Raw genomic sequence first — 20,997 nt, forward strand, 5'->3', positions numbered from 1 at the left:
TTTTTTTTTTTTTTCTTTTCAGTACTGGCGATTGAACTCAGGACCTTGTATTTGCAAAGCAGGCAGTGCTGAGCACTGAGCTAAATCCCCAGCCCAAGAGATCATTTTAAAATTGTAACTACAGCACTAATTGTTGCCAGATTCTGAGTGTAGACTACCTACCTACCTTCCAGTGCCCCATCATTTCAGGCTAAGCCAATGAGCTCCAGGTATCTTTGGAGATGTAGCTCGTGTTTCATCTCCAAAAGTGTCCATATTTTCCCATTTCCAACACCTAGGTACTACAAGGAAATCTGTGCTTATGTTACAGATTGAGGGTACATCTCTCCTCCTGTGGCCCATTAACATCGGTTAGAGGGTTTCACTTATCCCAAGGTATTAAGATTTTTAAAAAATAATAACAGAAGCCAGCAGAGGAGAAGGAGGGAGAAGGCTAGTGTGAATAAGAGAAATCTAGTTCCCCTGCAAGAAAAAGGAGAAAGAAGGAAGTGAGGGCCATACTAACCTGGGTTCTGAAGGCCAGTACCCCATTTATTAAACAATCACTTGCCATAGAATGTTACTTTATCCCTTTTGTTAAGGCTTCTGCCTTAGACAAAGAGGGAACAAAGCTCTTTTGTGCGCTTATGTGAGGTTTAGTATTTATAAAATGCCTTGTATGGTACTGTAACTGACATAGAGAAGAAGACCTGAAGAGATGGTGATAATCCCCTGTCTTCACATCTCTCCTTATCAGTCTCCCCTCCTCTCCTCTCTGTGTCAAGACCAGAACTGAAACCAATTAAATCTCAACTTTTAGGCAGTGGGCCCCAGCCATCAATATTGTTAAAGTTACTGAGTGATTTCAACATCCAGGTAAGGTTGAAAGTCACTGTGCCACCCTGACTTTCAAATTCTAGGAATACCTGAGGAATTTAACTGTTAATCTCAAAGGTACATTGCTTACAGGTAGCTAAATTAGTTGGAAATTATTATAAGGCAGTTAGACAAAGTTGTGCTCTCAGCACAGAGAAACAAGTGAGGCACATTCACTGGCTAGCATTATGAAAAGAGATACTATTTTGCCTGGAAACGAATAGCAGTCATTGATATTCTAAATGAGCATCCATCTCCCCAGCCCATTTCCTTTCTGGAAAGTCCTTGTATGTGGCTTGTTTTCCCATTTGACCACCATTTAATCAATATTACCTGAGTGGCTGTACTTGTAATCTTATTGGTTGGTCATTGTTCTGTCCCACCTCATGCCCACCTTGTAATTTTCCATTGGGTCATATAGTTTTGTCCTACTTTGTACCCACCCACTTCATCCCACAGCTTTACACAGTAAAACACCTTGAAAAGTGGGGGGGCATTTTCCAGTCCCCCTTCTGTCTCTCTTAGACAGAAGCTATCTGTCTCTCAAATAAATTTTTCCTACTTTTTTTTTTTTGGTACCAGGGATCGACCTTGCAATTGTGCGGCGGGCAGCAGCACACCTGGGCTAGATCCCCAGCCCCAGTTTTTCCTACTCACAGTTGTTCCTGGAATTCATTCTTCTATTTTAGAGAACACAAAACTCATGTTTTGTATATCTAGCAGGTTTGGGAGTTACATCTCTTCCCCCATATCACATTTACAAATTACTTGTCATGGTAAATTACATTCACCCCATGTTCTAGAACTACTAAAATATAAGAGGTTTGAAATCAATTAATGAGAGAACATCAAGGCTCTTCCACTAGCTCCCTTCAGGCTTGATTGTAATAAAAACTTGACTCTAATAAATTCATTACTTAACAGCAACACAGATATCAATATTTTCTCTAACACAAGAGTAATCACATTAGGCCATAGAAGACTACTCATGTTTTTTTTTTTTTTTGGTACAGTGTTGGTCACAGGACAGGTCTCAAAAAAGAGCATGAACATCACCCAGGAACTTGTTAAAAATGAAGATTATCTGGCTCCATTCCAGACCTACTGAATGAGAGCTTTTGAGAGTGGAGCCAAGGAAATATTTCAAACTACTCTTCCAGTAGTACCTAATGTGCATTCATGCTTAAGAACCACAGGCTTAGAGGATAGCTAAAGGAAATGAAAGTCAGTTCTGCACTGAGGGGATTAGGGACTCTTATCTCATTCCACATCTATTTGTCATTCTTATACACACACGCACACACACACACACACACACACACACATATACACAAATACTTACAAAATAATTTTCATGCACGGATAATTTCTTTAGTCAGCTGCAAAATGACCATTAGTATTTGAGGAGGATCTCCCCTAAAGGGATCAATATTTACCTCCTCTATAAGAAACAAAACATTCACAGCCCATTTTTCAGTTGACCACATACTAACAGAATTTATCACGGAAGTTATATTATCTCTCAGCAAGGGCTGAGGCAGTGGGAATCCCCAGGAACTGGATAGCATGAAATCCAAAAGTAGTGATGCCTGCAGAATATTAACATGGTAACACTTATTTTTGACTCAAGGAAATAAAAACTTGAATTTTGGTTACTTTATGATGAATGCCTATATACATGACTATAAAGACATGCATATGAGAGTTTTTGTCAACCTAATATCTTTTAAGGTAACCAATTCAGAATTGAATAAATGGAATTCAGAGAAAGGCTGATTCAGTGTGCCATTTCTTAAAAGAAATAATATATGATACTGATTTCAACTTCTATTTCTGAGACTATATAATAGAGCATCTTGATGTCAAAGGACTAGTAATTACTGTCTTTTGACTTTCTAATAAAGATGAATGACATGGTTGCATGAATAATCAACATTTTAAACATGCCTCCATTGCAGAGATGAGAGGAGGGGCTATTTTTCACTAATTTATAATTCTTTGGTGAGATTTACAGTTACTACTCCCCAACTCACTAATCCCAGAAACATCCAAACTATTCCATTGTTTTTTTCATTGCATTACCCAAAGTACACGACCCTCCTCGATTTACTTATGTTTAAAGGAAACACTTACTTCTTAAAATTCTGAAAATCTTCAATATGTGTATCAGGAATATTTCCAAATCATTGATGTGTCTATCTATGGGGAATATACTATAGTATACTCAAAGACAGAGTATACTGTTAACTTTCAATTGATTATAGATAGATGAGCTACATAAAAATATTATAGGCAGTCAAATAGGGCTAAGTCCTTGAGAGGGCCAGGACAAAGATGACCACAGCTGCACATCAGCTGCACATCAGCTCAAAACCAGACCTCAAGATGGAGACAAGATGTCCAGACCTACATACTTCTTCAAAGAACTGAGCTCAGTGAAGTATAGATAGTCATCGAACACCCTAGGGGTGACCAGAGACCTCTGAACTCACTGCCTCCTAGGAGAACCCTTGTTCTTTCCATACATGCTTACTACATGACTTGCTTCCCAAATGGACCACCATTACCTAAGTGACTATACTTGTAATCTTTTTGGATGTTCATGGCTGTGGCCCATGTTGTACCCACATGGGTGTCACCCTATAAAACTCCTCTGTAAACTGGGGTCCTTGGGATGCCCACTCAGGACCCCCTCCTGCCCCTCAGGAGCTCTCCTATCAATAAACATCTTCCTACTGTTAACCTACATTGTTCCTAGGACTGATTCTTTGATTTCTAGAGGACAGGAGCTCAGTGTATCATACATTTAAAAGGTTGGGAGATATATTTCATATTTCATATTTTCCTGCAACAAATCATCCTTTTATTTCAAGAAGACCTATTACATAGATAACCCCCAAAGTAAGAGATGATAATTTAAAATGTTTTATTGATCTACATTATATATTTATACTCACATGTGGACAAGGCTGAGATTTTCTTTTGTTTTTTATTTTATTTTTTTGGTACTGGGGATTGAACTCGGGTCCTTGTGCTTGCAAGGCAGGCCACCGAACCACTGAGCCAAATCCCTGGCCCAAGGCTGAGATTTTGGAGGTTAACAGCACACATTCTAACAATACAGGGAGGACATAATTAATCATTTTCATATCATAATATTTAGTCCAAGAGAAACTGATTTTTAGAGTGATCACAAGAATCCCAGTTACCATGTAGGAATGGAGGCCACTTGCCTTTATCTTCTTCATCTTGATGTTAAGAAATAGAACAAAGTATAACTTGAAAATAACAGGAAAAATTATAATTGTGTTACTAAGTAATCATCCTAACCAGAGCACCAGATGTGGGACAGATGTGACTTTCTTCTCCAATGGCTCTCATAAAAACAACACACATGGTAGATTTGATTGGCCATTTTATTTACTTTTTTTGTTTCTTTTATTCTGTAAATATGAACACTCCTCAGTATTTTCCATGAAAGCTAATTTTCTTCTCCTACTCCTCAATGCACACTTTTACATTATGGGACCTTAAAGACATAATAGCTATAGCATAATGATCCCACCATCTCCATTAGTCAAATGCTGTGTGTGGGGGAGAGACAGAACCTTTTCTAAGCAATGTTCATGCTATGCTAATTCCAAATAGAAAAAAAATCAATCTATAAAAATACACAAGAATGTGAAGAGATTATAACTGTTAACAAAAACAACCCACTCAGTAAATCTATTCTAATTCCTTTTAAGATGCTTTATTCATATAAACATATGCATCATATAAAAAAGTATGTATCACATAAAGAATATGTTGACAACCACCATAATTAAGCTCCTTGAGATGACAGGTCTGATTTTACCTAACATTTAGTTCATTTCAGATTCTGCTGAATAAACATATCAATTCCTGTATTTACTTCCATGAATATTATCAATCTGTGATTTGAGAAAGAAAAGTATTTCTCTAGATAATATAACTTACTTTAATGATATTTTTGAGAGCACAAACAGAAAAAGCTAACACGGAACTTAAAAAGATTCAGTTCAAAAATTTTAATGAAATGTACTTTGTTTTGAAACAAACACATAACCCTAACTGTAATCCAACTTTTAAATCTTAAACTTCAAGCTTCACCTTTCTTCTGGATACTATACCCATCTTATTAAAAATTTCTACTTTGGAGTTTCACACACATACCGAGTACTATTTCACTTAGCAAAGAAAGTCACATGACTTACAACATCAAAAGTGTGAAAGTATGACCAATCACAATAGGAGTGGAAGAAAAATGGATATTTTTGGCGCAGTAAATCCAAACTATTCAAAGATATTTTCAGATGTTCAACAGTGTTGCATACTTATGTTCCCCACCACCACCTTAGGACCTTAGGCTTGCCAGGCAATTGCTGCACCACTGAGCTGCATACCTGGATATAACAGTATTAAATTTCATTGAAAGACAAGTTAAAATATCTTAAAGATATTCATAATTTTATGACACAAGGCAAATTTTAATAATGCAGAAAGTGCTGTTTTAGTAAAGTTCCTGGGACAGAAATTTCAGAGGTTAGAGAGTGAATTAAAAGACAGAGTCATGGCTGGGCATGGTGGCTCATGCGTGCAATCCCAGCACTCAGGAGGATGAGGCAGGAGGATCACTGTGAGTTCGAGGCCAGCCTGGGCTACATAGTGAGTTCCAGGTCAGTCTACATAGTGAGACCCTGTCTCAAAAAAACAAAACAAAACAAAACAAAAAACAGACAGAGTCATGAAATGTAGGTAAATGAATACTTAAAGAAATTTGGCTGTGAAAGAGAAAAGGGAGAGATCTTCAGGAGTAATTGGGGGGGGTCAAGCATTTGAAGAGGGTTTTCATTTAATTTTTTCTGTGCTGTTTTAAAAAGAAAACTGAAGCAGACAAAAAAAAAAAGATAGATGAGCTCAGGAACATAATAGAAACCATGAAGGCCCAGCATAAGAAAAAAATGGAAACAGTGAACGCCCAACATATGAAAGAAATGGAATCCACTAAACAGATTCAAACAGATATCCAGGAGATAAAAAAAAACTCTTGAAAGTGTACACAATAGAATAAAAGATTACAAAGATAGAATCTCAGATATACAAGATAGGCTCACAGACAGTGACCGTGAAAAGAGAGGTCTCTTAAAAACAGTAAGGGATCATGAGAAATCGATCCAAAAACTCCTAGATGATGCAAAGAAGAATAAGACTGATAGGAATCTATGAAGTAGCAGGAGAAAATGCAAATGACTTTAAAAAGCTGTTCACAGAATTAATGACAGAAAACTTCCCAAACAGAGGAGAAGAATTTGACATACAGATAAGTGAAGCATATAGGACGCCAACTAGCCACGATAAAAAAAAAAAAAATCTACACCTACACATATAATAATCAAGATCCCAGAAACCCAACAGAAGAACAAAATACTACAAGAAATCAGAGAAAAGAAACAAATCACATGCAAAGGAAAACCCATCAGAATCACAGCAGACTTTTCAACTCAAACCCTCTGGTCAAGGAGATCCTGGAGTGAGGTATTTCAAGTCCTAAAAGAAAATAACCTCCAACCAAGACTGATGTATCCTGCAAAACTCTCTTTCAAAATGGATGGAGAAATAAGATACTTCCATGAAAAAGAACACTTGAGAAACTTCATGAATACTAAACTAGCACTACAAGGAATTTTAAACAATATCCTAGAAAATGACAATTAAGATCACAACACCATGAGACCCAACAGAGCAAATCGAATAGCCAAGGCAAGAAACTAAAAGGAGATGGGAAAAATTAAAAAGAGTCAACAAAAGGACAATAACATGACAATAATAAGTTAGTACATATCAGTTATAACCATCAATGTCAGTGGCCTCAATTCACCAATCAAAAGAAATAGATTGGCAGAATGGATTAAGAAGCAAAATCCAACAATATGTTGTATACAAGAAACACACCTATGGCAAAAAGAAGCCCATAGACTGACAATGACAGGGTGGAAAACAATTCTCCACACCACAGGAGCCTAGAAAAAAACAGGGGTAGCAATCTCATTCGAAGACAAAGTAAATTTCAAACAAAACTGACTAAGAGAGACAAAGAAGGCCACTACATCCTTGTAAAGGGAATAATTCAAGAGGAAGAAATGACAATTATAAAATTATATGCACCAAATATAAATGCCACCAACTATATAAAACAATATTAAATAAAATTAAAAACCAAATAAGCACTAATACAAGTGTAGTGGGGGATCTAAATACCCCCCTATCACAAATAGACAGATCATCTAGGCAAAAAAATCAACAATGAAATACCAGAACTGAACCAAGCTTTTGAATGCATGGACTTATTAGACATCTACAGAGTGTTCCACCCCACAAAATCAGAATATACATTCTGTTCAGCTGCACATGGGTCATTCTCCAAGATAGATCACATATTAGCTCATGGAAGAGGTTTGAATAAATGCAAAAGAATTGAAGTTATTCCCTGTATATCATTAGATCACAGTGCAATAAAGCTGGAGATCAATAGCACAAGAAACTGTACGAACTTCACAAACACATGGAAATTGAACAACACTCTTCTGAACAATCAATGGATCACAGAGGAAATTAAAGAAGAAATCAGACAGTTTTTACAAATAAATGAAAATGCCAATACAACATACAGGAATCTATGGGACACAATGAAAGCAGTTCTACATGGAAAATTCATAACACTGAATGCCCACATTAGGAAAACAGAGCAAGCTCAAATAAAGAACCTAACAATGACCCTTAGACTCCTAGAAAAACAAAAGCAAGAAAAACCCAAAGCTCAAACAAGAGAGGAAATTATAAAGATTAGAGCAAAAATCAATGCTATGGAAACTAAGAAAATGATACAAAAAATAAATGAATCAAAGGGCTGGTTTTTTGAAAGAATAAATAAAATTGATAAACCCTTAGCAAACCTTATCCAAAAAAAAGGAAAGAAGGGGCCGGGGATTTAGCTCAGTGGTTCTGGCGCATGCCTCATAAGTAAAAGGGCCCGAGTTCGATTCCCAGTACCAAAATAAACAGGAAAGAAAAGGCTCAGATCCATGCAGTCAGGAATGAAAAAGGGGAAGTCACAACAGATCCCACAGAAATTCAGAGGGCCATCAATACCTACTTTGAGAATTTGTACTCTAATAAAATGGAAAACACAGGAGAAATGGACAGATTTCTAGATACTTATGAATTACCAAAGTTCAATGAAGAAGATAAAAACATTTTAAACACCCCAATTAGAATCAGTGAAATTGAAAATGTAATTAAAAACTTACCAACAAAGAAAAGCCCAGGTCCTGATGGATTCACTGCTGAATTTCACAGGACATTTAGAGAAGAACTACTGCCATTACTCTTCACACTTTTCAATGAAATTGAAAGGGAAGCAGTACCTCCGAATTCATTCTTGGAAGCAAGTATCACTTTGATTCCCAAACCAAGGAAAGATGTAACTAAAAAAGAGAACTACAGGCCAATCTCCTTAATGAATATAGATGCAAAAATCCTTAATAAGATACTAGCAAACAGAATACAGAGGATCATCAAGATCATACATCCTGACCAAGCTGGATTTATTCCAGGGATGCAAGGATGGTTCAACATACATAAATTGATAAATGTAATACACTATATTAACAAAGTCAAGGACAAGAACCACATGATCCTCTTGATAGATGCAGAAAAAGCATTTGACAAAATTCAACACCCATTCATGACAAAAACTCTGCAAAAAATTGGAATAGATGGTCTATGTCTCAACTTAATAAAGGCTATCTATGAAAAACCAACAGCCAACATCATATTAAATGGCCAAAAGCTGAAAACCTTCACGTTAAAATCAGAAACAAGACAAGGATGCCCACTATCACCAATCCTCTTCGATATAGATCTGGAAAAATTAGCCATAGCAATTAGACAAGAGAAAGAAGTTAAAGCAATAAAGATAGGAAAGAAAGAAGTTAAACTGTCATTATTTGCTGATGATATGATACTCTACATTAAAGACCCAAAAAACTCCACCAAAAGACCTCTTTACTTAATTGACACTTTTAGCAGAGTAGTAGGATACAAAGTCAACACCCAAAAATCAATAGCCTTATTGTACACAAATAACAGACTCACTGAGCAAGAAATTAGGGAAACAATTCCTTCCACAATAGCACCCAAAAAAATCAAGTATCTGGGAATCAACCTAACAAAAGAAGCAAAAGACCTCTACACTGAAAACTACAGCACTCTGAAAAAAGAGATTAAAGAGGATATAAGAAAATGGAAAGATATCCCCTAATCCTGGGTAGGAAGAATCAACATAGTGAAAATGGCCATACTACTAAAAACTGCTATACAGATTCAATGCCATGCCAATTGAAATTCCAACACTATACTTCACAGAACTAGAAAGAAGAATCCAAAAATTCATTTGGAACCATAAGAGACCTAGAATAGCAAAAGCCATCCTAGGCAACAGACACATAGCAGCAGGTATAACAATACCCAATCTGAAACTATACTACAAAGCCACTGTGAAAAAAACAGCATGGTACTGGCAAAGAAACAGATCTGAGGATCAGTGGAACAGGCTGGAAGACAGAAAAACAATTCCAGATGTACTCAGCTATCTCATCTTTGACAAAGGAGCTGACCATCTCCACTGGAGGAAAGATAGCATCTTTAATAAATGGTGTTGGAAAAACTGGATCTCAACCTGCTGAAGATTAAAACTAGACCCTTACCTTTCAGCATGCACTAAACTAAAATCAAAGGGGGTTAAAGATCTAATTATTAAAAAATTTGCTGGAAGATAAGTTAGGCAGAACACTTGAAGACACCGGCATAGGAAAAGACTTTATGAACAATCCTCAGTAGCACAGGAACTAGCACAAAGAATCAACAACTGGGATCTCATCTTATTAAAAAGCTTCTGCACTACAAAAGAAACCAACAGAACTAAGAGACAACCTACAATGTGGAAAAAATTTTTACCAGCTGTTCCTCAGACAAAGGACTATTATCTAGAATATATAAAGAATTCAAAATAGTCAGCCCCCCAAATATAAAGACCCAGTTCAAAAATGGGCATCTGAATGAACAGACATTTCTCAGACAAAGAAGTCAAAGCAACAAGTAAATATATGAAAAAATATTCCACATCACTGGTCATTCAAGAGATGCAGATGAAAACAACACTAAGATTCCACCTCACCCCACAAAGAATGGCTGCTATCAAGAAATCACACAATAACAAATGTTGGTGGGGTGGTGGGGAGAAAGGAACCCTTCTCCATTGTTGGTGGGAGTGCAGACTGGTGCAACCACTATGGAAATCAATATAGTGATACCTCAAAGAGCTGGGACTAGAGGTTCCATTTGACCCAGCCATCCCTCTGCTGGGTATCTTTCCAAAAGAATTAAAAGAATCATATCACAGTGATATATGCACACCTATGTTTATAGCGGCACAGTTTATAATAGCTAAAATTTGGAAATAGCCCATTTGCCCATCAGTTGGGATCTGGATAAAGATGTGGTTTTTCTATAAAATGGAATACTACTCAGCCATAGAGAATGAGAAATTAGATTCATTCATAGGAAAATGGATACATATTGAGGATATACCCTGAAGTGAAATAAATAAGTCACACATGTGTAAATACGTAATAGTTTCTCTGGTGTGAAAAACTGTAATAGTACACAAAACCCTAATGGGATAATTAATAGTGTGAAATAGGAAGAAAGGGGCTAAAGGTGTAGGGAAAGTAGGAAGAGTAGGGGAAAGGTAATAAGGGAAAAGAAAAAAATATGAGAAAATGAAAAAATGGAAATAAAGTGTGTGTAAATGGGGAGGGGAGGCGGGTATGAAGTGAGGGCAGGGACAAGGGGAAAAAAAAAGAGAACCAAGACCTGTCATGTGAAGGTACAGGATCCCAGTAATGAATGTAACTGTATTATAGACCTAGATTGTACCAAAAAACTGAATAAAAGGAAAAAAATAGAAAACTGAATTAGTAACATTTAAATGATACAAGGGAGCTAATAGAAAAGTTGAGGTTAATGATCCAGGAAAGAGGTAATGTGTAATAATACATCATGGGACGATGTAGCTCAGAACCCAAGAGAAGGAAGATATAGAAATTGGATTACTTATATTATGAATTACAAGGATGGCAGGAGGATCACTGTGAGTTCAAGACCAGCCTGGGCTACATAGTGAGTTCCAGGTCAGTCTCAATTACACAGTGAGACTCTGTTTCAAAAAACTCCCTAAAAATAAAAAAATACAGACTAGTAGGGCCATGGATTTAGCTCAGTGTCACCATGCCTGCCTCACAAGTGCAAGGTCTTGAGTTCAATCCCTCTTACAAAAAAAAAAAAAAAAAAAAAAAAAAAAAAAAACACACACACACAGACTAGTAATTCTGGGAAGAAAAGAAAAAAATAGCTAGAAAAGTTACAAAATCATAAGTGGAAGGTTTGGAAGCAAGAAAATTACATGGTAAGGAGGAATAGATCGAGATTTGTAGGGAAGAAAGGAGGAGAGCATTGTTTCCCTTCATGCTATAGACAGCTGAGATCCAAGACACCAGTAAGGAGGACAGAATTAGGAAAGAGCAGGAATCCCATTCTGATAGTTTTAAAGGATAAATGCAGAGATAAAGATTCACTGAAGTGACACGTCTAATTAAATGAGGGCTTCCATTTTACAGTGTTATTTTTAGTAACATAAGTGCTAGTGTCATCTTTCAGAATGTTTTAGAACTGCAAAGATAGATTGAATTTAAATTTAAAAATAGAAGTAATTAGCATATGTGAGGAAGGAGAAGGGAAGAAGATGAAGAATTAAGATATATTATATACATGTACCAACTCCCCATGAAGAATGCAATCATTATGTACTGCAAATGCACTAATAAAAAGAAAAATAGGAAAAAATCCAAAAATAAAAATGATATCTAAAAGATGAATACAAGAAATGTTGGGGTCAGTAAAATTATTTATTTGCCTGCCTATTAGCAAAAACCCAAAAGAAATTTTTTGTTCTGCTATATTCTTTTTTAAAATAAAAGGCAATATGAATAAATATTATTTCTACTGAAACTTATGACATTATTTCATAGTAGGTACTCAAGAAATATTTTAATTGAGTAGCTGTCACTGTGTTCATAGCAAGCACCTTAGATAAGAGTATTTAGTGGAAATATTTCAGTATGTTTCCAGAAACCAGGAATAAACGTACAGGGCCAGGGTTTTAGCTCAGTGGTTCTGCCACCTGCCTTGCAAGCACAAGATCCCAAGTTTGATCCCCAGTACAAAAAAAAAAGAATAAATGTACAAATGTTAGTGGAAAATCTCAGTGACACAAGCTAGATAATAAAAATAAAAGCATAATATAATATACTATTTCTGTGATATAAAATTTAACAAATGAAAAGAAAAACATAACTTCAAATTACACTCAAAATTACAAAATAAAATACAATTTCCATTTGAGAAAATTATCCTAACTGGTACTAGATGAGTCAATATTATAAACAACACACCAGTTTTTGTTATGTAAAAATTAGATTGGCAAGCACAAGGTCCTGTGTTCAATGCCCTGTACTAAAACAAAAAAACAAAAAACAAAAAAACAAAAAAAAGAAAAATAATTTGAACAAGTAGTATTTACCTTTACTTTATATTTTTTACTTCCTAGCCATGTTGAGAATTTAATAAAGATAAAAAATCTTGTATTAAATTTTTGCAATTCAGAGTTCACTCCTCTAAACATCTTACAGGAAACTGAAAACTCCAAAATGTTGTTTCCTCCTATTTTCTTTTTCCTCTCATGATAAAACACTTTTATAGAGAAAAAAAAACAAAAAAACAGTAACTAATGATCAGGCATCAAAAAATATGATTGGCCAAGCACTACAGATTAGACTGTATTATGCAATGAAATAAATTAGTATTTATCAACGGAAACTATACCATGATTGCCTAGGGATGTTTGTAAAACATCTTCCTTTACCAGAAAACCTAACAGACAATAGAAGTGAAAGAACAAGAGAAAAGTAGTGAACAGAATGATAGGAGCAATAGCTCGGGTGTCATGGCGGTCCTAGAGGTAAAGAAAGCAATCCTTTAACGTGTGTGTGTGTGTGTGTGTGTGTGTGTGTGTGTGTGTTTTCTGGAAGATAATGCTTAACTCCATCTAAATGAACCAAAATTATTGCCTTTGGAACATAGTCTGTAGAACACCTGAAATACAATTAGAAGCATAGATTTCTGGCTCACATTCCAGAACTCCTCTACCACAATCTGTAGTAACACAGGTCAGATTCCCCATTTGGAACACTCAGATCATTCTTGGGAACTACTGGCCCACAATACCAGGTAAAGAACAATTGTATTATTGTATCTACCAATTTCGAGGAAGTAGCATGAACATCCACTAATAAACTGATGATCTGCCCCTGTCATTTTCAGAATATACAACATTACCTCAAAACTTTTCTAAAATATTTTATTTCTTTACTAAGAAAAGACATATACCAGATGTGCTGGGCACTTCTAAGTATAAAGTGATGTTCTAGAAATGTAAGTTAAAAGAAGGAAAAGACATGGGCTCTATTCTCACAAACTAATGACGAGGGCAGATATAAATATAATAAATGCTGAGGAGCTACAGGGATTGAGGCAGAAATTTGTCTTTGTTACTCTCGGGACATATAAGGGAATTCCAGATTTGGGGGTGGCTAAGTAAGGCAAGAAAAGTCTTCCCCAAAGATGCAGTAAAGAATAACTTTGAAAACTGAGTAGTTGCTAACCATATATACATTATAAATACAAATAAAATGTCTATTTTGTTAAAGCATCAAAGATACTTTGTTTAAAAAACAAAACAAAGCAAAACAAAAACGATGTTGCCTTTGCCCAAGATTTTTTTCTGAAGTTCACTACTGACTAAATATCAAAGAAAACTATGGTTCGATACAGATGAATCCTTCTTTATTACTATCCATCATCTGTTGTAGGGCCAGGCAAGTTGGAACTATAAAGACATGCCACACTAAATTAAATGGAGTCTTTTCTTATCATAGTCCACTCTGGACAAAGGACAGGCAGTCTGTAGGGCCTTTTTAAGGGCTCTTTTATTCGGGGAAATTACAGGGAGAGGAGGAGCATCAGTGGGATTTTACAGGAGCAGAACTTTGCTAAACTAGTGAAGGTCGGAAGTTTTATACAGCTTAATTGAAACAAAATACCACACAGGTGCAGTCTTTTGTTTACAAGGCAGCAAAGAGAATCTAGTTGTAGACTTACACAGGTGCAGAGCAACCTGTTTGTAAGGCAGTAAAGATAACATAGTTGCAAACGCTCAGTGGATGGGGGGGTATATCATTAACTGAGGGGACTCCCAGGGGGAAAGGGGAAGGCGAGTACCCGGAATTACTCTGCACAAATGGAGTCAGGTTGGCTATCGCACATCCACAGCACTAGCCGTACCACAAACCAACGCCAGTTTGTGATCAGTGAAAGAGATAGGCATACAAAAACCACTGTGTCAGAAGACTCACAACAATCATAAAGCAGGAATAATAAATCAAGATTCAAATAACAGGATCAAGGCAAAGGACACTGCAAGCATTGTGAAGGAAAATATACTCTGGGTGAAACAAAATCCTCTTGAGTAAAGTCTGGCAAAGTTTAATTCTAGAATGCATCACGTTATAGGCATTCACTAGCTTTGAAAAATACAATTATTTTGTAAGTTAGAAAAAGGACAAATATTGCCATTATACTTCTGCATGAAGGCTTTAGAGGAGACTATTAGAAGAAACAAGCAGAACGTGACTCATACCTGTGGCACATCAGTTATCCTTTGTGACCCCTCAAAACATAATTTCAGCAGAAAATCAGAAAGCAGGGGGAACCGAGGTCAAACATTAACTTTTCACGTGCTGAGGAATGACTCCCTGAGCACATCTGAATATGACCTATAAAACCAGTGTCGGTAGTGATGACAATGTTCCCTCTTTACAATTAATTATACTTCACCCCGATAATAAATAGTCTGATATGAAGCATAAGAAGTTTTTTTTTGTTGTTATTCGTTTTTTTGGTACCAAGGCTCGAATTCGGACACTTGCGAGGCAGGAGGCGGAACCACTTGAGTCAAATCCCCGGTTCTAGAAACAAAAGTTTAAAAAAGTATTATCGACACCCAACACCTTCACTGTCTAGTGCTAGTAGACTTTTTTTTTTTTTTTTTTTTTTTTTGTACCAAAAGTTCAAACTCGGGACCTTGGGCTTGTGAGACAGGCGGGGAAACCACTGAGCTAAATTTCCAGCCCCCGACATTATTTTCTTTTTAAATTAGTCATTTTGTAAATGATTATCAACAGATATGATTATGTGTAAACAAGAAACCATATGCGTTACAAAAATAAACATGATGGTGATTTCAGCCATTTTCAGATGAAATCTAAAGTCCAGTATATCTGTGAACTTCTTTACAGTTTAGCAAGCTCTTATAGAAGCTGTGTAAAAGGTTAGGGTAAAAATATATAACTCTATATTTATTTAATTCCCTTTACTAATTATTTAAAGGAATTTTTACAACAAAGATGTGAATGTTAACTACGATATATCAATGTGACTTGAGTAAAGAACCATGTGATAATAGTAAATTCTGCAAACTGAGAGGGGAAGTCCCACCCTGAAGTCCATAACTAATAGGCTTATGGCCCGGATGGAATAAAGAGAAAGAACAGTGTCTTTCATTTTATTGGGAGGAGCTCTGATCTTTGCCATTGCCTTTGGATGTTGGTCTCCATTTCCTACAGGCTTCCCGCCCATATTTTCTAGCCTTCCAATGCAGACTCTGGCTTTCCAACACAGACTTGCAAGAGTGACTTTACCGTGAGTGACCTCCTAGGCCTTACACCTTCAGGGCTACTAGGACCTCCTGCTTTCCAGGTTGCAAACAGTCATTCTGCACGCTTTATCTCTCATATGGCAGATGGTAAATTAGACTCTTTCAATTCCAGTAAGCCTGCCTAATAAAACCCTTGTATGAACATATATACATTTTATATTGACTCTGTTCCTCTAGAGAACCCTAAGTTAGACAACACCTAACAGAAAGGTGAAGTCCATAATGAAAGTATTAGTTTACTAAAATATATATATTGAAACACCTCTTTCCCAAAATGTGCAACTAGAGGGGAGGATAGGATAAAGGGTATGACCGGGTGTGCAAATCATCAAAGCAGGTTATATATGTGTATCAAGCTGCCAGAATTAGACTCACTAATGTGTAGAACCAATTTAAAAGAGGGAGAAAAACAGATGATTTGGGAAAGTAAGGGGTCTTCTAATTTTTCAGCAAGATTTCTTATCAAGAATGGTCTAGATATACTTTTTTAAATCAAGACAGGTTCCTTAACACATTTGAAATTGCAAAGTATTATGCCTAGTACCTTTTACTTAATTAAATCCTCATAAACCTGTTATGAAATCTGACTAGATCATTGCCTTATGTGAAATCACCGTTCCAAGGGTAAGAGCCACAGTCTAACACTTTCAAGGAATTTTTGGGATCTTCCATTCTCTCTTCAGCCACATCTTGCTACTACATAATTTACACTATATAATTTGCAATATATTAGACTTCTTTCTGTTACTTAAGCCAATCATGAGGCTGTTGTTTTAATGCCTTTGTCTGTCCTTGGCATAAAACATTCACCTGATATGATCATTCTTCTTGCATCAAATCTCTCATCCAGTTTTTATGTTATCTTTAGATCTATATTCAACAGTTAGCTTAAAGCATCCCGAAGGCAGGGAAACTTTGACTTATTGTTTACTACTACATCTCCAGATTTAAAATACCTACCACATAGGTCTCCCTTCAATTTTCCCTCTCTTCCTCTTTCCCTCTCTGTATTCCTTGATATCCCATTCTCTGGCTCTCATTTTTGCCATCCACTTAGAAAATGAAAGGGAGGAAGGAAGGAAGGGGATGGAGAGAGAGAGAGAGATTATCCACATTCTTTCTTTCCATTTCTAGCTAACAGAAAGGACTACTTTGTACGTTATTCATGAGAGGGGGCTCCTTTTTCATGCTGAAGGAACAGTTTGAGGAGGGTCAGAAGCAGGCAATCAAGGAAGAAGAGGCACCTGCCTAAGGAGCTGAGTCACAAAAATCAAACGGCGAAACAATCAGACAAGGCAGCAAACTTACTTTCATATCTATTTTCCTTAATTTAGAAAATTAAGACTCTCAGAGTAAGAGAAATTGGGTAAAGATCCCAAGATCACATCCACGAATTGCCAGAACATAGAATTAAATATTTTCGTTGAAAGTACATGATGCACACACAAAAAGGAAGTATTTGCCATTTGAATTTTCTAAGAACAACTTAGGGTCCATTTTGATTGAAATGTTTTAATTCTCCATAATAAATGAAAGATTTTTATGTATGAAAATAACAAGACAATCTATATGGAAATACCACACCTTGTGTTTCTGATATAATTAAAGCATAGTTATGTGTTGATGCTATTTTTCAGTAGTAGTTTGATTTGAACATTAAAACCTTTTAGACATATTTCAAGGATCAATACTACTCGTTAAAAAAATACCACTAGTAAGGACATACAAATGTAAACATTCTTATTCATGTTGCTAACATATTAATTACTAGTGAGCATTTGGCAATTTTAAGAATAACTTGGAAATATCAATTATCTATAAAAGATGTGTCTCATTATCAATTTCATTCTAGAGATGTATCCTAGAGAAATATTCAAAACTTACATGTAGAATTATGTTCTTGCAACACTCTTTTTTAGAAAATTGGAAACAATTCAGAGATTCAACAATATGACATAAGCAAATTATATTTCATGCAGAGATACTGCACAAGCGATGAAAAGAGTAACACTAGAATGTGGGGAAATGTAGTTCATGATTTTGAAAAAGTGGTGGAATATTAAAAATAGCATGATATAATTTACAATTTTATATTAATATTAGTAATAATATATTTAAATTGTATTTTATGCATACAATTATTTTTAAAATAGACACAGAAGGTCACAAATAGATTTGGGGAGAATGTAAATGAATGGGTAGGGCCAGGGATTTGGCTCAGTTGTTTCACCACCTGCCTCTCAAGCGCAAGGACCAGAGTTCAATTCCCAGTAACATAAATAAATAAATAAATAAATAAATGGGTAAACATATCATTAAAAATCTTATGATATAAAAAAGATAGTGTGAAGTTATTTCAAAAAGATAATGTTCAATAGTCTTGAAGATTCAGGTAGACAAATTCCAAGAAAAATACAACTTCCCAAAAATAAGATAAAGTGACTGTAAAGTATGAACAGAATGACATATTTTCAAGCATCTGAACTTTTATTTAAATTTTGGTACAAAGAAAACAGTAGATCAAGTGACTTCATCAATGGATTCTATAAAATATTTAAGAAATGGGCCAGGGATTTAGCTCAGTGGTTCTGCCACCTGCCTCACAAGAGCAAGGTCCTAAGTTTGAGCCCTGGTAACAAAATAAATAAATAAATAAATGTATTTAATAAAGAAATAACATGGATCACATAAAAACTGTTACAAAAATAGGAAAAATATAATAAAACTCATTTTATAAGTTCATCTAGCATGAATTTTATACCAAAGCTTGATGAAAAATACTACAAATAAGGCCGGGTGTGGTGGTGTGTGCCTATAATCCCAGTACTCGGGAGGCTGAGGCAGGAGGATCACTGTGAGTTTGAGACCAGCCTGGGCTACATAGTGAGTTCCAGGTCAGTCTCAACTATACAGTGAGACCCTATCTCAAAAAACCAAAAAAAAAGAAAAAACTACAAATAAAAAATTATTGCTGAAAAAAATCCTAAATTAGAAAATGAAATCCATCAACATATATTAGTAAACACATTATATACCAATTACTATTCTAATAGTTCTAATCTAATGTGTGCAAATTAATATAATTTATTATATTAACATGAGAAAAATCACAAGATCACTTCAATTTATTTAAAAGTGATATCAATTTTTAAAATCTTAAAAAAAGAGAACTCTCTTACCTTTAGAAATGTTATTTATGAAAAATCTAATATAGTGAAATGTTAAAAATTTTTCTTCTAAAATCATGAATGAAAAGAGGATATCATGTTATCACCAGTTCTACTTAGCATTATACTAGACATGCTAGCTAGTACAATAGAAGCATTATTTTTAAAACTTATGAAGAGAATAAACTCATTGCTCTCAACAACTTGAGTAAAATTAGGTGCCTAAAATTGAATCAACAAAGAAATCATTATTGAGTTTACAAATTTATGTAAGTCCAAAAATATAATCAATTATATTTCTTTTCATTAATGACAGAGATAGAAATTGCAATTTGGAAATTGTAATAGCTAAAATAATACTAAAGCAAATACCAAAAGATAAACTAATGAGATTTATATTACTTTTACAATACAAACTTTATATCAATTAGAGAAATTTTAAAAGGTCAAATAAAGTGATATATAGACAATGATCACAAATTAGGAGACACAACTGTTGGTAAATGTCAGTCACCCTCATATTGATTTATAGCTTCAGAGTCATTCTAATCAAAATGCTTACAAATACTTTGTAGAAATTAGTTGACATTGGTATTTATGTAGAAAGGCAAAGAGCCAAGAATAGTTGAGACAAACAAAAGTAATGAAGCTAGAGATCCTATTCTAGCAATTATCAAGCTTCTTTACGTCGTGCAATTACGACTGTGCACATAAGTGCAAGCATGGGATAAATCAGCCAGAAAACAGAATACAAGGTCCAAAAATAATCTGCCCATCCATGAAACTTGATTTATGACAAAGGTAGTGTTCCTACAAATGGAAATGAAATCTTTTCAATAAATGGTTCAGATCAATTTTGACTCCATTTAAATAAGAATACCAAACTGAAGTCACAACAGAAAAACAATTCCAGATGAAATGGAAAATAATATCATGTCTAGAAGACAATACAGAAAATAATTTCATGAATTTGTAATAAATATTTATAATAGCCTCTTTCTTTTTGTACTGTGGATCAAACTCAGAACCTTGCCCTTGCCAGGCAGGCGCAGGGCTACTAAGTTACATCCCTGGGCCCTGTAATAAAGATTTATTTAGCAAGACACCTTTCTGTTTAGGAGCTATCCACAACAAAACAATACAAATTTAGAAGAATTCAATTCTTACGCTAACATTAAATAGATCTAAGAGTATAAGAATAAAATCTAGCCGGGTATTTAGCTCAGTGGTTCTGCCGCCTGCCTCGCAAGAGCAAAGACCCGAGTTCGATCCCCGGTACCAATAAAAGAATAAATTCTGGCCACGTAGTAAAGTTTTAAACTGTGACTCACAGAACACAAAAAACAGGTATCTATTGGAAGCAGAGTTGAGTACAAAGAACACAGTGATTAAAGACTTGGGCTTTAGAGTCACAGAAGTTGGATGTGCAGTCTAGACTCCCTAAGAATTTGCTTTTTAATAAATCTCTTATTCTCTTGACTTGTAAAATAGGAACAATTTTTTTTTTTTTTTGGTAGCAGGGATAGAACTTAGGACCTCGCGCTTGCGAAGCAGGCAGCAACACCACTGAGTTAAATCCCTAGTCCAGGAATAACAAATTTTAAAAGCCTACTTTACTGGTTTTCTAAAGTTTTTAGAAGCTGTGTGCAACACATTTAAAATAATACCCTAGAAGGGGCCGGGGATTGAGCTCAGTGGTTCCACCACCTGCTTCGCAAGCACAAGGACCCAAGTCTGATCCCTGGTACCAATAATAATAATAATAATAATAATAATACCCTACTGAAGTGATGTCACAGAAACAAACATCTGCACAAATTTCTTTAACTTTTTAATTTTTAAATTTTTTAATCTATTTATTCATTTTTGAGGTTCTTGAGATTGAACCTAGGGCCTTCACTGTGAGATACATTCCAGCTATATATATATATATAATATATATATATATATATATACACACACACACACACACACACACACACACACACACACACACATGCAAGT

General features: G+C 35.3%; 1 protein-coding gene and 1 long non-coding RNA gene across 3 annotated transcripts in view; one reads left to right on the forward strand and one right to left on the reverse strand.

Moving 5' to 3' along the window:
• The window catches only part of Cntn1 (contactin 1), a 395,948-nt gene that overhangs the window by 366,496 nt on the left and 8,455 nt on the right, over positions 1 to 20,997 (reverse strand). The window lies entirely within an intron of this gene.
• The window catches only part of LOC104873994, a 15,678-nt gene continuing 7,791 nt past the window's right edge, over positions 13,111 to 20,997 (forward strand). The window contains exon 1 of the long non-coding RNA XR_783623.1: positions 13,111 to 13,281. This is a non-coding gene — a long non-coding RNA (uncharacterized LOC104873994). The remainder of the gene's footprint in view (positions 13,282 to 20,997) is intronic.

Source organism: Fukomys damarensis, unplaced genomic scaffold, assembly GCF_012274545.1.
Source record: "Fukomys damarensis isolate Sample0158 unplaced genomic scaffold, DMR_v1.0_HiC HiC_scaffold_15, whole genome shotgun sequence".
Classification (NCBI taxonomy): Eukaryota; Metazoa; Chordata; class Mammalia; order Rodentia; family Bathyergidae; genus Fukomys; species Fukomys damarensis.